The sequence below is a fragment of the Piliocolobus tephrosceles genome, chromosome 4 (genome assembly GCF_002776525.5).
Source record: "Piliocolobus tephrosceles isolate RC106 chromosome 4, ASM277652v3, whole genome shotgun sequence".
Lineage (NCBI taxonomy): Eukaryota > Metazoa > Chordata > Mammalia > Primates > Cercopithecidae > Piliocolobus > Piliocolobus tephrosceles.
In genome coordinates, this window is record NC_045437.1 from 116,978,772 (window position 1) to 116,991,826 (window position 13,055).

A 13,055-nucleotide genomic window follows, 5' to 3' on the forward strand; every position below is an offset into this window, starting at 1 on the left:
AATGGTGAGTAATTTGACACAGCTGAATGGGAACCCAAGGAGGGGAGGAGAGATGAGGATCTGGGTGCTCTCTGAGGACATCCTTCCCTGAAAAGCTATGAGTGTATGACACAGGGACCCTCACTGCTTTTTCTAGATGTGTCTTGTCTGTGACCTACCCAAACTTCCTGATCTAGATTTTCTGGATACACTCTGCTGCTTTCCAAGGGTGGTTTAGCCAATCTCTAACTCAGAAGGAGTGGAAAGACCGTAATCAAAGAGGAAAATCCATCCCTGAATTTACTCCCCAGTTTGCCCTACCTGGGTTTTCAAAGGTTACATCCAGCTCTGCTTACCAGTTAGAAATACTTTAGGCTGCAAGTAATAAAAATCCAACTAAAGTGACTTAAACAAGTTTTTCCCCTGTGGGACATGAAAGGCCCAGGGTGAGGTGGGGATGCTCATATCTGGGGGTTCCTCCTGCCCCACAATGGCCTCACTTCATGTATCTGCTGCAGAGCAGTTCAGCCATCTAGGCAACCCAACTCCCACCACAGCCTTGAAGGAGTTTGTTTTTCTCATATTATACAGCTGGAAGCAGGAAGTGCTGGGATAGTCCAGCAGCTCAGTGAAGTCAGGACCACTTCTTTTCCATTCTCTTCAACTTTTCATCATTTTTTCAAGATGGCAGCTTTGGTTCCACACCTCATGTCTGTGTTCAAGGTAGAAACAAGGGAGAAAGGAGAAAGTGCACATCTTCCAAAGAGCTCCCAAAGCTCTCCCATGTGCATGTCTCATTGTCCACCAGGTGTTACGAGACTGCCCCTAGTTGTAAGGGTGTCTGGGAAAGTGAGTATGCCACTGAGAACTGAGTTTGTTGCTGTTCTAAACAAAGTCAGGGTGCTGTCAGCAAGAAAGAAGGCCATAGATACTGTATCACTGTACTCAGGCAATATAATTCTGCTGCTCTCTTGGGTGGAATTCTTGGTGATGTAGACTCAAAAACCCAGTTCAGCCCCTGGAAAATAATTGAGTCTTAGACATTTCTACAAACCACTCAGTTCCCTTAAAGTTAATGCAAAAAGAATTTACTGTTTAGATGATTTAAAGAGGCTCTGTGGGAATTTAAGAATTTTTTTTAAGGCCTCAGGAAAAAGGCACAACCAATTATGTGCCTTAAACATAACACACAGCAAACTGTGACCAGGGTACTTAGAGTTCAGGACAGCCCGTGCTCTTGGCAATGTGATGCTCTGCCTTTCTCAGAAGAAGCTGGACATCACAGCATCTTTAGAATCTCTCACATGTCCCTCGGGGCAAAGTGGGGAAGGGACTTATTGCTTTATTTGAGAAAAGGTTAGATACATTTAAAAGGAAGGGTGAAAATAGATACACAAGGAAGAAGAATACAAAGGCCAGGGATGGCCTGCTGGGTGTCACATTGTAGTTGGGTCTTCCTTTATTTGACTTTTGCCTTTCTGTGTCCTAGAATATTTTCATAATGAGGGCTTAATTTCCTACCCTTGTTTTGCCCTCTGCCTGGAGCCTTCAGGGTACGATGATAAGGCTCCCCTCTGCTCAGTGCTTATTGTACACCAGATGTGATGCTATGAGCTCTACATGCTCCATCTCATGCCCTGAAGAATAAGAACTATCATGGCCCCAACTGCAGATGAGGAAATAGGCTCAAAAGGTCAAACTAACTTGCCCAGGACTATCCCGTAGCGGGTTTCAAGCTCCTTACCACCAAATGCTCAGCTCTGGCAGGTTCCTGTTCAAGCCTAAGAAAACAAAAGCTACTCAGAGGAGTGTTGAAGGCCCATGTTTCAGGGGAACCAGCCTAAACCTGGCACAGGTACTTGTGGGAGCTGGGCGCCTCTGAGCTCCTTGCCAGTTCTGATCCTCAGTACGCACAGCCATGGTCTGCTGTTATGACTTCTTTACTCAGGAGATGGGCACATGGCAAGGGAACTAGTGAGCATGGAGCTGCATCTCAGGTCACGCCTTTAGCCAGGCTCCTTAAACAGTAACGTCTGGCACTTGCAATGGTTCAACAGAAAACCTAGGAGACTCTCAGTATAACGGTCAGCCCTGCAGTCTGGTGGGTTTGAACCTGCCAGCTGTGTGACCTTGGGCCACTTGCGTAATGGCTCTGAGCCTCATTTGCTCTTCTGTAAAACTGTGCCTATTCATAGGAATCCTGTGAATGCTGAATTAAATAATTCACAGGAGTAGTTTAGCATAGTGACTGAAGTTCTCAATCAATCACAGCTACTTCAATCAATAACTGTCTACTAGTAGCTATCTGATTGCTACCCTAGAGGGTAGGCTCTATTCACCCTATTTTCAGGGTAGAGAGAAAAAGGTGGTTTGCCCAGGTCACATGGCTCACAGTGACAGAGCCAGAACTGGAACCCAGGCCGGAGATGGCTCTGCTCACGAGCAATGATGTGTCCTTCAACAGGGAACGCCCACGGTGCCCCTCTACTGGAGCCACAGCAGTGCTGGAGGGAAGCAGAGTGTGCAGCCAGGAGAGGACTTGCTCTTTCCTTTGAATGCCAAAACCTCAAGGAATAGGCCTGGGCATGGCCTGAGCCTGGGCAAAGGTGACTCCTCACAGATTTCCTTTTTGTTCTAAGCAGCAAACGCAGGAGGAGCCTGCATTCCTGGAGCCTGCAAAAGAGAAAGCCATAAACTCACATGCTTCAGAGATGGCATCCGGCGCTCCCTGTGACATCTCCTCGAGGTGTCAGCACATCATAAAGCATTCCTGCTTGGCCCGGAGAACTTGCTCCTAATTTTGCCAAAGGTTCAGAAACAACAAGACACGTGGGTCTGCCACGGACTATTCCTGTTCAACTGTAGGGAGCCTCCAAGGCCTCCATCAGAAAACATTCAGGGACATTTTTCCAGGCCAGTGAAAACATGATTCCAGGAGACTTTTTCCAAGTCCTCCTGCCTTCTTCAAATGGGCCAAGAGTCCCTATGCCCCTTTGAGCACCAGAAGAGTACAGCATGTATTGCACATAGGAGGTTGGGGTGGCCAGAATGGTTTGGTTGTGAATTTTTCATTAGAGTATCAAAATAGATGAACAGGCACTGAAGAAACAATCCTTTACAGATGCAAACAGCCTGTATATATGAGGTGACAAACAGGGCATTCTGATCCCATTCTCAAGAAGAGTCCATCAGGCTCAAGTAGGACAAACGACTTGGCTGCAGCTACAAAAACCAGGATTGGACCCGGCTCTTCTCTTCCAGACTCCATGTTATTTCTGCTACAACCAGTTGCTTTCTCTCCACATCCAGGGTGGGACCAGGACCGTCCTCCCAGGCTTCTGAGCGACATGTCTGGTATCTGACTCCAGGAAGGGGGCACCTCATGCTGATGTGTGTCCTGAGCTCCATGGCAGAATAGAGGATTCTCTGCCATAGTGCTGACACTCAGTGGAGAGACAGCATGTGCTTGGCAGGGCTTTTGTGGTGTGTTTTATGAATCCCTGTCTGTGCTGCTTCTCTTTGCCTACTCGTTGGTTGCATCTCATGCTGCTTCCCCTTGCTCCTGCATTCCCAGCCAATCTGACTTTCTGAGCTTTGGCCATACCCAGCTCATCCCCACCTCAGGGCCTTTGCACACCTTGTTTCCTCTTCCTAGTTTGTTGTGAATTGCTCCCTCTCCCCATCGCTTTGGCTTCTCTCAACTTAAGAGTCGCCCGCTCAGAGAGGGTTTCCATGGCCTCCTGTATAAGGCAGCCCCTCATGTTTCTTACATAGATCCTATGACATCTGAGCTTGTTTTCCTTAATTGTTCACTTGCTCTTTGTCTAGTCACTCGTCTGTGAGCTCCATGAGCGCAGGAGCAATATCTGCCTGTGCTCACCATTAAATCGCTTGCCCATACAGTTCCTGGAATGTGGGAGGTACTCCATAAGTACTTCTCTTTCTTTATCCCCTCCCCTCGGCAATTAACCTTCATTCCTGCTGTGGGTTGACAATGAATTTAAGTGCAGTTCCAACTGAACACTGAGGGTCCCTGGTAGCAGCAGGGTGGAGGGGAGAAAGTCAGGGAGCCAGTGGTTCTCAAAGGGTGATCCCTGGACCAGCAGCATCAGTATCCCCTGCGAGCTTGTCAGAAATGCAAATTATTGGGCTGTTCCCCAGATGTACTGAATCAGAATCTTTGACAGTGAGGACCAACCATCTGTTCATAAGAAGCCCTCTAAGGGATTGTGATGATGAGTTGAAAATGATTTATCTGGGTCATGGTGGCAGCGTCTTATGCTCAGTGTAACAAGTATCTGTGTGGACCTGTAAGGCCTCGTAGAAGCACTCACTGTGACTTCATTCACTGCAGACTCCAGCTGAGAGGTCCTCCATTCAAGCCAGACCTGTTGAGAAGCTGGGACGCAAACAGACAGACCATCAGGAACTGCCACCAACTCTGGATAAGGGAAGTGACATCACTGAGGTCTTATTGCAGAAACAGAATTTTGCTACCTACATAGAATGGATTTTAAAGGGTTAGAGGCAGACATGGTCATATTAGTCTGGATACCCTGTGCAGCAGTTAGGACACTTCCAGCTACAAGTAATGGTTTATCAAATGGAGGGTGGCTAGAAAAATACAGACCCTTATTATGTCACTTTCCAAGAAGCCCAGAGGCAGGCAGGGCTGTACAGAGGTACACCTACAATGCTAAGGTCTCTGGACTTCCCATCTGAACACAGGCCATCCTTCATGGTCACAAGGTGACTGTTGCAGCCTCGAATACCACATGCTCACTTGGCAGCATCCTAAGCATGAAGGAAATGCATGGAATAAAAGGCCCTCCCTTTTATGAGGCCTGGAGTCCATCTTGTTATTAGGAAGGAAAAAAAATTCCCAAAGTCTTCTAACAGACTTCTCACATCTCATTGATCAGATTTGGGAAGCACACCTGCCCCCAGAACAATCATCGACAAAGGAGGATGGGATTGCCCCGATTACCTTTGAACCATCATCAACAAAATTTGAGTTCTTAACGGAGGGGGAGGACGAGGGAGAGAATGAGGGCAGTGAATCTGATGACAACTTTGAGGAAGTTTCTTTAGAAAGGAATGAGCTCAATGTGAAGTGAAACAACCAGGCACAGAAAGACAACGATTGCATGTTCTCACATCCAACATCCAATCCAAAGATTGCTTGTTTTCACTCATATTATTATTAAAAATAACAATAAAATAAGTGGATCTCATGGAAGTAGAGAATAGAATGGTTAGCGGAGGCCAGGGACAGAGGAGGTGTGAGGGAGGGAAGACAAATTAGTTAATGGGTACAAAAATACAATTAGATAGAAGGACTAGTTCATAGTATGTGATAGAACAGTAGGGAAATCATAGTTAACAATATTTTAGGCCGGATGCAGTGGCTCACGCCTGTAATCCTACCACTTTGGGAGGCTGAGGTGGGCAGATCACCTGAAGTCAGGAGTTCAAGACCAGCCTGGCCAACATGGTGAAACCCCATCTCTACTAAAAATACAAAAATTAGTCTGGTGTGGTGGTGGCCACCTGTAATCCCAGCTACTCAAGAGACTGAGGCAGAGGTTGCAGTGAGCTGAGATTGCACCATTGCACTCCAGTCTGGGTGACAGAGCAAGATTCTGTAATAATAATAATAATAATAATAATAGTTTATTGTATATATCAAAATAGCTAGAGGAGAAGAATTCAAATGTTTCCAACACAAAGAAAAGACAATAGGTTTATGTGATGAGTTTCCCAATTAGCCTGATTTGATCCTTACATATTGTATATATTAATCAAATTATCACATGTATCCCCCAAAATACATACAATTTTTTTTTTTTTTTTTGAGATGGAATTTCATTCTTGTTGCCCAGGCTGGAGTACAATGGTGCGATCTCGGCTCACTGCAACTTCCACCTTCCGGGTTCAAGCGATTCTCGTACCTCAGCCTCCCAAGTAGCTGAGACTACAGGTGCCTGCCACCATGCCTGGCTAATTTGTTTGTATTTTTAGTAGAGACAGGGTTTCACGATGTTGGCCAGGCTAGTCTTGAACTCCTGACCTCAGGTGATCTGCCCACCTCGGCCTCCCAACATGCAGGGATTACAGATATGAGCCACCGTGCCTGGCCTGCTATTACATATCGATAAAAAATACTGAGAAAAAGACAAATGAGTTCAGAGCCCAAGAACCAAGTTACAGATGCCAGCGTAAGGGAGATGCCTTGTAGATAACGGAAGAACCTGTATAAGGAGATGTTGCTAAAATTTGAATGTCTGTCCCCTCCAAAACTCAAGTTGAAATTTAATTGCCATTGTAGCAATATTAAGGTATAGGACTGGCCAGGCCCAGTGGCACACTGTAATCCCGGTGCTTTGGAAGGCCAAGGCAGGAAGTTCGCTTGAGGCCAGGAGTTTGAGATGAGCCTGGGCAACCAAGTGAGGCCCCATCTCTACAAAAACTTTTACAAATTAGCCAGATGCGACGGTGTGCACTTGTAGTCCCAGCTACTTGGGAAGCTGAGGTAAAGTGATCACTTAGGCCCAGGAGGTCAAGGTTATAGTAAGCTATGATCATGGCACTGCACTCCAGCCCAGATCCTGTCTCTAAAAACAAAGAAAAGGAAAAAAAAGGTAGGACACTTGGACCAGGAGGACTCCACCCTCGTGGGTGGGGTTGGTGCTGTTGTAAAAGGGCAAGTTTGGCTCTCTCTTGCCCTCTGCCATGTGACGATGCAGCAAAAAGTCCTTCACAGATGCCAACCCTCAACCTGGGACTTCCCAGCCTCCAGAACTATTAGTCAATATATTTCTGTTCATTATAAATTTCCCAGTCTTGGGTATTCTCTTTTTTTTTTTTTTTTTTTTTTTTCTGAAGCAGAGTTTCACTCTTGTTGCCCAGGCTGGAGTGCAATGGCACAATCTCAGCTCACTGTAACTTTCACCTGCTTGCCTCAGCCTCCTGAATAGCTGAGATTACAGGTGCCTACCACCATGCCTGGCTAATTTTTGTATTTTTAGTAGAGACAGGGTTTCACCATGTTGACCAGGCTGGTCTTAAACTCCTGGCCTCAAGTGATCTGCTGCCTCGGCCTCCCAAACTGCTGGGATTACAGGTGTGAGCCACCTTGCCCAACCCAGTCTTGGGTATCCTGATATAGCAACACCAAACGGACTGAGTTAGACAGGAAACATCAGAAGAGAAAGTATTTGGATGGTCGCTAAACCCATGTTCGAAAATCAACTCCATGGAGAAGCAAAGCCGGAGGGGAAAGGGCAGAAGGAGAGGTTTGGGCTCGAGAAAATGTCCATATGTTACACGAGCCGTTAGAGGAGGACAAGAAGAAAGCAAGCAGGGTGCTGTGGGCACCAGGCTACACAGCCCTGGGAGCCGTTTCCCTACTGAAAGCTTTCCCAGAGCTGAGGCTGCGGTGGAGCAAATGCTAGAGGCAGCTCAGCCTCTCAGGAGCTCTCAAATGTCCACCTGGGCATGTGCTGATTTGGAAGCCACTTCACATCATGATCCTTTGGTTCTAATCTCAAAATTGATCTTCAGGACCCAAGAGGAAACTCAGCAGCCAGAGAGTTGGTGTGAAGAGCATGTAGGGAAAACCCAGAGGCTGACGCTCCAATAGCTTCCTGTCTCAGTCCATCTGGGCTGCTCTAACAAAAATGCCATAACCTGGGTGGCTTAAGCAACATCATGGAAGCTGGAAAGTCCAAAAGCAAGGTGCCAGCTGATTCAGTTTTGGGGGAGGGCCCTCTTTATCGTTAGGAGACAGCCACCTTCTTGCTGTGCCCTCAGATGGCAGAGAGAGATCATCTCTTTGGCATTTCTTCTTATAAGGGTACTAATCCTATTCCGAAGGGCTCCATCCTCATGACCTCCCAAAGGCCCCACCTCCTAATACTGTCACCTTTGGAATTAGGTTCCAGCATATGGATTTTGAAGGAATGAAAACATTCAGTCCACAGCACTTCCTTTCCAGCATGTGACTCTATGGCTGCGAGCACTCTGTTTCCCACAGAGCAGCAAGGAAGTGGCTTTCACCCCCATTTCCTGGGTGTGCACACATCCAGCTAGGTGGGCCTTGCCCTGCAGGGCAAGTGGTGAGCAGGCATTCAGGGCCCAAGGAGAAGAGAGCCCAGGCTGTGAGTGGGCTGGGAGGAAGTTAGGCTTGTGCATACCCTCCAACCCAACCCTGCCCACCTCATCACGGGCTCCACTCAAGAGGAAATGGATTCCAGAGAGGCTAGGGGTGGAGACCTGCTGGGATCCATGAGGAGAACAGCAAGAGAAGAGGGTCCCCAAGGAGAAAGGTTGCCTCCCACAGTGCCGGAAAGGGGGTGTTCAGGGAAGATTCCAGCCCCTGACCTGTGAACCAGCTTGAAGCCAGGGAAACAGGGTGAAGCCGCTGGGCCTGGGGCCCCTGTCCTGGGAGTGTAAAGGTGGGAGTTGGACCACACAAATAAGCTCTGTGGTGAGAGGGCTAAGAGGCTGTTCCATAGGGCAGGGTATTTTTCCCTTCACCATCCAGAGGCTAGTACTGGAGTTACAGAAGTGTCTGCCAGGACGAAGAGAAGAGGGGAGGATTTTTAGCAAGCTGAAGACAGGACAATTTCTGTGCAACCTTCTATGAACTAGAGTTCAGTTTCACTGGAAGCCTTTCTCTCTTGAAGTACTGCGCCTGCAGGATTTACTGTTCTACAGGGTCTGTGTCAGCAGGGCCACCTGCTCTGCTCCCAAGGCCCTGGAATGGCCCTAGTCAACAGCTGCTGGCATGAGTCCCCTGGGTGTATCTTCCTGCAGCAGGGCAGCCCTGTGAATGAATGGGCAGCCGGCCTAGCCTCTGAGCACCCCAGATAGTGCCTCTCTCTTCCTGCCACTCTGTCTGCCCAGCCACCTCGAGGCTCAGCCTTGGCTGCCACTGCCTAGCATCCTCCTGCATCCCCAGTCTCTCATCATCACTTACAGAGAAGGCCTGGAGCCCTGACGCAGCACGCACAACCTTTCCACTTAGAAATCACAAGTCCAAAGTATCACCTGCTTTTTTAAACATTCATTGAATATTTTTTTATGATCCTCTTTAATCTCTCTTGCTGGTTTATTAGCTCTGACTCTGTTTTTAAATATTTGTGATGGTCATACATTTATAATGAATTTATCACAGTCTACCTTCAAGTGATATTCTACTATGTCACATACAGTGTATACTTACAAAGGTATACTTCCATTTCTCTCCTCCTGACCTTTATGCTACTAATATTAGACATTTTACTTTTCCATGTGTCATAAACAGAATAACTTGTTATTATAATTTTTCTGTAAATGCTCCATTATCTTCTAAAAGACTTAAATAATAAGAAAAAGAATCTTTAGTTTTCACACAGGTAATTACCACATTTGCTGCTCGTCAATCCTTTGTGTTGATCTGGGTTTCCACCTTCTATCATTTTACTGCCTGAAGGACTTCCTTCCGCAATTCTTTATAGTACACATCCGCTGGTGCTGAACTCTACCTTTTAACATCTGAGAAAGTCTTTTGCTTACATTTTTGTCAACAAGAATCTCGTTGAAAGTACACTGGACTTGGTTAAGTCCAGTGTGCATCATGTTTCCTTTTTTTTTTTTTCTGGTTGTTTTTTAACATTTTCTCTTTTACACTGATTATAAGCAACTTGCAGCAACATGGTATCATTTTCTTCATGTTTCTTGGGCTTGGGGTTCACTGAACTTGGATCTGTGGGTTTCTAGTTTTTGTCACACATGACAAACTTATTTCTTCAAATATTATTTATGCCCCTCCTTCTTTTTCAGAGACTCCAACACCAAGAGCTTCTTGAGGTTGCCCACAGTTCACTGATGCTCTATTGACTTTTTGTTCCGTTTTATTTTTCTGTATGTTTCATTTGTCCAATTTATTGTTGTGCCTTCAAGTTCATTAATCTTTTCTCCTGCAATATCTAATCTGCCAATACTCCCATCCAGTGTATTTTCCATTTTATGGTATGACCTACATTTGAAAGTATCACTCTGGCTGCTGGATGGAGAATAAACTAAAGGAAGATCAGTTTAGAGCAATTAGTATCAGCATCCATTGCTGGGAAGCAAGCTTTTCCAAAATTTAGCAGCTTGAAACAATAGTATACATTCATTATGTCTTCCAGTTTCTATGGGTCAGGAATTTTGGAGTGGCTTAGCTTAATGGATCTGGCTTGGGTATTTCATAAGGTTGAAATACATAACCTTACAATCTAACAGTCTCAAAATAAACAGACTTTACCAGGGTTGGAGGATTTGCCTCCAAAATAGCCTGCTTGTGACTGACAAATCAGTGCTGATGTTGACAGGGATGTTTCTGTTTCTTGCCACACGGATCTCTCCATGAGACTGCTAGAATGTTCTCACAACATGGTGGCTGGCTTCCAGCATGAGTGATTCAAAAGTGCAAGTGAGAAGAGCTTATATCTTTTATGACCTAGCCTAGGAAGTCACACACCATCACTTCCATATTCGATTGGCCCCACAGACCAGCTCAGATTGGGTATGGGAGGAGATTATAGAAGAGCATGAATGCCGGGAAATAAGGATCTTTGGAGGCCATCTTGCAAGCTGGCTTCCACAATAGGTGAGAGATGATGGTGACTAGACCATCTAGACCAGACTGGTGAAGATGGTGAAAAGGGGGCATATTTGGCATATATTTTGAAAGTATAACTGACAGCATTTAGACTTAGATTATAAGTGAGTTGGGGAAGAAAACAGGGAATTAAGGACAACTCCAAGGTTTTTGGTCTGAGCAACTAGAGGGGTGAAGGTGTATTTACTAAAATGGCAGTTGGACATAGAAATCATTAGTATAGGAGAGAGGCTATGAATAGTACTGAAGCTATGAGGTTGAGAAAACCAGGTCCCAAGTATACTTAGAAAAGAAGAGGAGGCTAGGCATTGAGTCATAGGACATTCTTCAGGAGACTAAAAGAGTCACCCAATGGTGGAGGCAGAACTTCAGGGGAGGAGGCCAAGAGGGAAAGTGTTTATGGGGGAGTGGTCAGCTGGGTAAAGTGCTGCTTGCAGGCTAACAGACAAGGACTGAGCATTGATGGATGGAGTTAGCAACACTGAGGCCAAGGGTGAAATGGACAAAGTGATTTTGATGGTGTAATGAGGGGCAAAAGCCTGATTGGAGGGGCTAAAAGGGAATATGGGAAGCGAAAATGGATATTAGAAGTGTATTAGTCCATTTTCACACTGCTATAAAAGGCTTCCCTGAGAATGGGTAATTTATAAAGAAACAAGGGTTAATTGACAAACAGTTCCACATGACTGGGGAGGCCTCAGGAAACTTAGAATCATGCCGGAAGGTGAAGGAGAAGCAAGCACCTTCTTCACAAGGTGACAGGAGAGAGAAGAGCTCAGGGGAAACTGTCCTTTATAAAACCATCAGATCTCAGGAGACTTACTCACTATCATGAGGACAGCAAGGAGAAAACCGCCCCCATGCTCCAATCACCTCCCACTACACCTGGAGATTACAATTTGGATTACAATTCAAGATGAGATTTGGGTGGGGACACACAGCCAAACCATATCAGAGTTTTGAGTTTTGTTATATAGAGGATCAGAGATATAGGACAGAAGCTCAGTGGGGATCAGAGGCCAAATGCAATTTACTTCAAGATGGGAGAGGAGCAACACATTTATATACCGACGTGATGTATGTTCACTGTTTCCATTTAAAGTTATTTAGCTCATTGCCTCGACTATTTCAGAATATATGTTGAGTCCTTTTTCTTTGCTTTATCAACTCTAAATACTATCTCTTAACCCTAATATAAAAGATGAACATGTGTCTCAATTCTACTACCCTTTAGCTATCCCTCTCTGTCTCCCAAAGTTCAATTTTGTGTGTGTGTGTGTGTGTGTATTTTATCAATTTTGTCTTTGTGTGTGTGTGTGTGTGTGTGTGTGTGTATTTTATCAATGGGGCACCTTTACAACTTTAACCGACTTAAACCTCTCCTTCTTGTCTCATCTCTTCTCAGTTACATCTCAACTATCCGCTTTGTAAGTTGAGACTGTTAATAGTCTTCTCTTTCCCCAAGCTTTGCTTTCCCACTTCCCATTCCAACTTCAATTCGCTCTACAGCATTTACATTAACATGATTATATTAATATTATTTGTGTTGGCCCAAGTAGGTACTAAAATTAAATTGTTTTCTCTAGAAGTCATTTATCCATGTATTTACTTATTTGTTCATTTACTTATTTATTTATTTACTTATTTATTCAACAGTTACTCACTGAGTGCTGCCACCTGCAGGCACTGCTCTAGCCAGTAGAGATACAGCATAATGAAGAAGACAGCTGATATCCTTGCCCTGTAGAGCTGACACTCTAGTAGGGAGGCAGGCATGAAACACATGAACACACATAACTCGAGGTGGGGATAAGTACTACAAAGGAAAATAAAGCAAGGTAGGAATTTAGACAGTAATGGATAAGGGGTATTTCAGATTGAGTGGTCAGAGTTTCTGAGGAGAGACCTATGGAGTGTGAAGGAAAAAGTCATCCATTGGCTGGTGATTTGAGTACCTTATATCACAACCCTTGGGACGCCAGAAGGAAATAGCCACAAACACCATGGTCAAATGGTTTTTCTTTTCATGTTTACCTTATTTTTTTCTGTATAATTGAACCACAACATAGCATTTTAGATATTCCCATCTTCCTCCAACCCAGAATCATGACATCTCTTAACAAAAAGCGTTGCAAAGATAAGTTCCCAATGGCAAAACATCAAAAAATTTAAAAGCTAAGAAGTTTCATTGCCACTCATTAAATTTCATAGGTAAATGGTAATAATAATATCTGATCTTTATCAAAAATTGTTTTCTCTTTTGGCCAAAAACTAAAGGTGGGGGACCCCTCTGTCCCTCTTAACACACTCAAGAAACAGGAAAATGTCTTCATTTGAAAAAAAGTTCGGGATATCCCATCTTTCTAAAAGACTCTTACTTTGACAGGTTTAACGTAGTCCTGGTTGTCTGTGATGACATCGTGGGTAA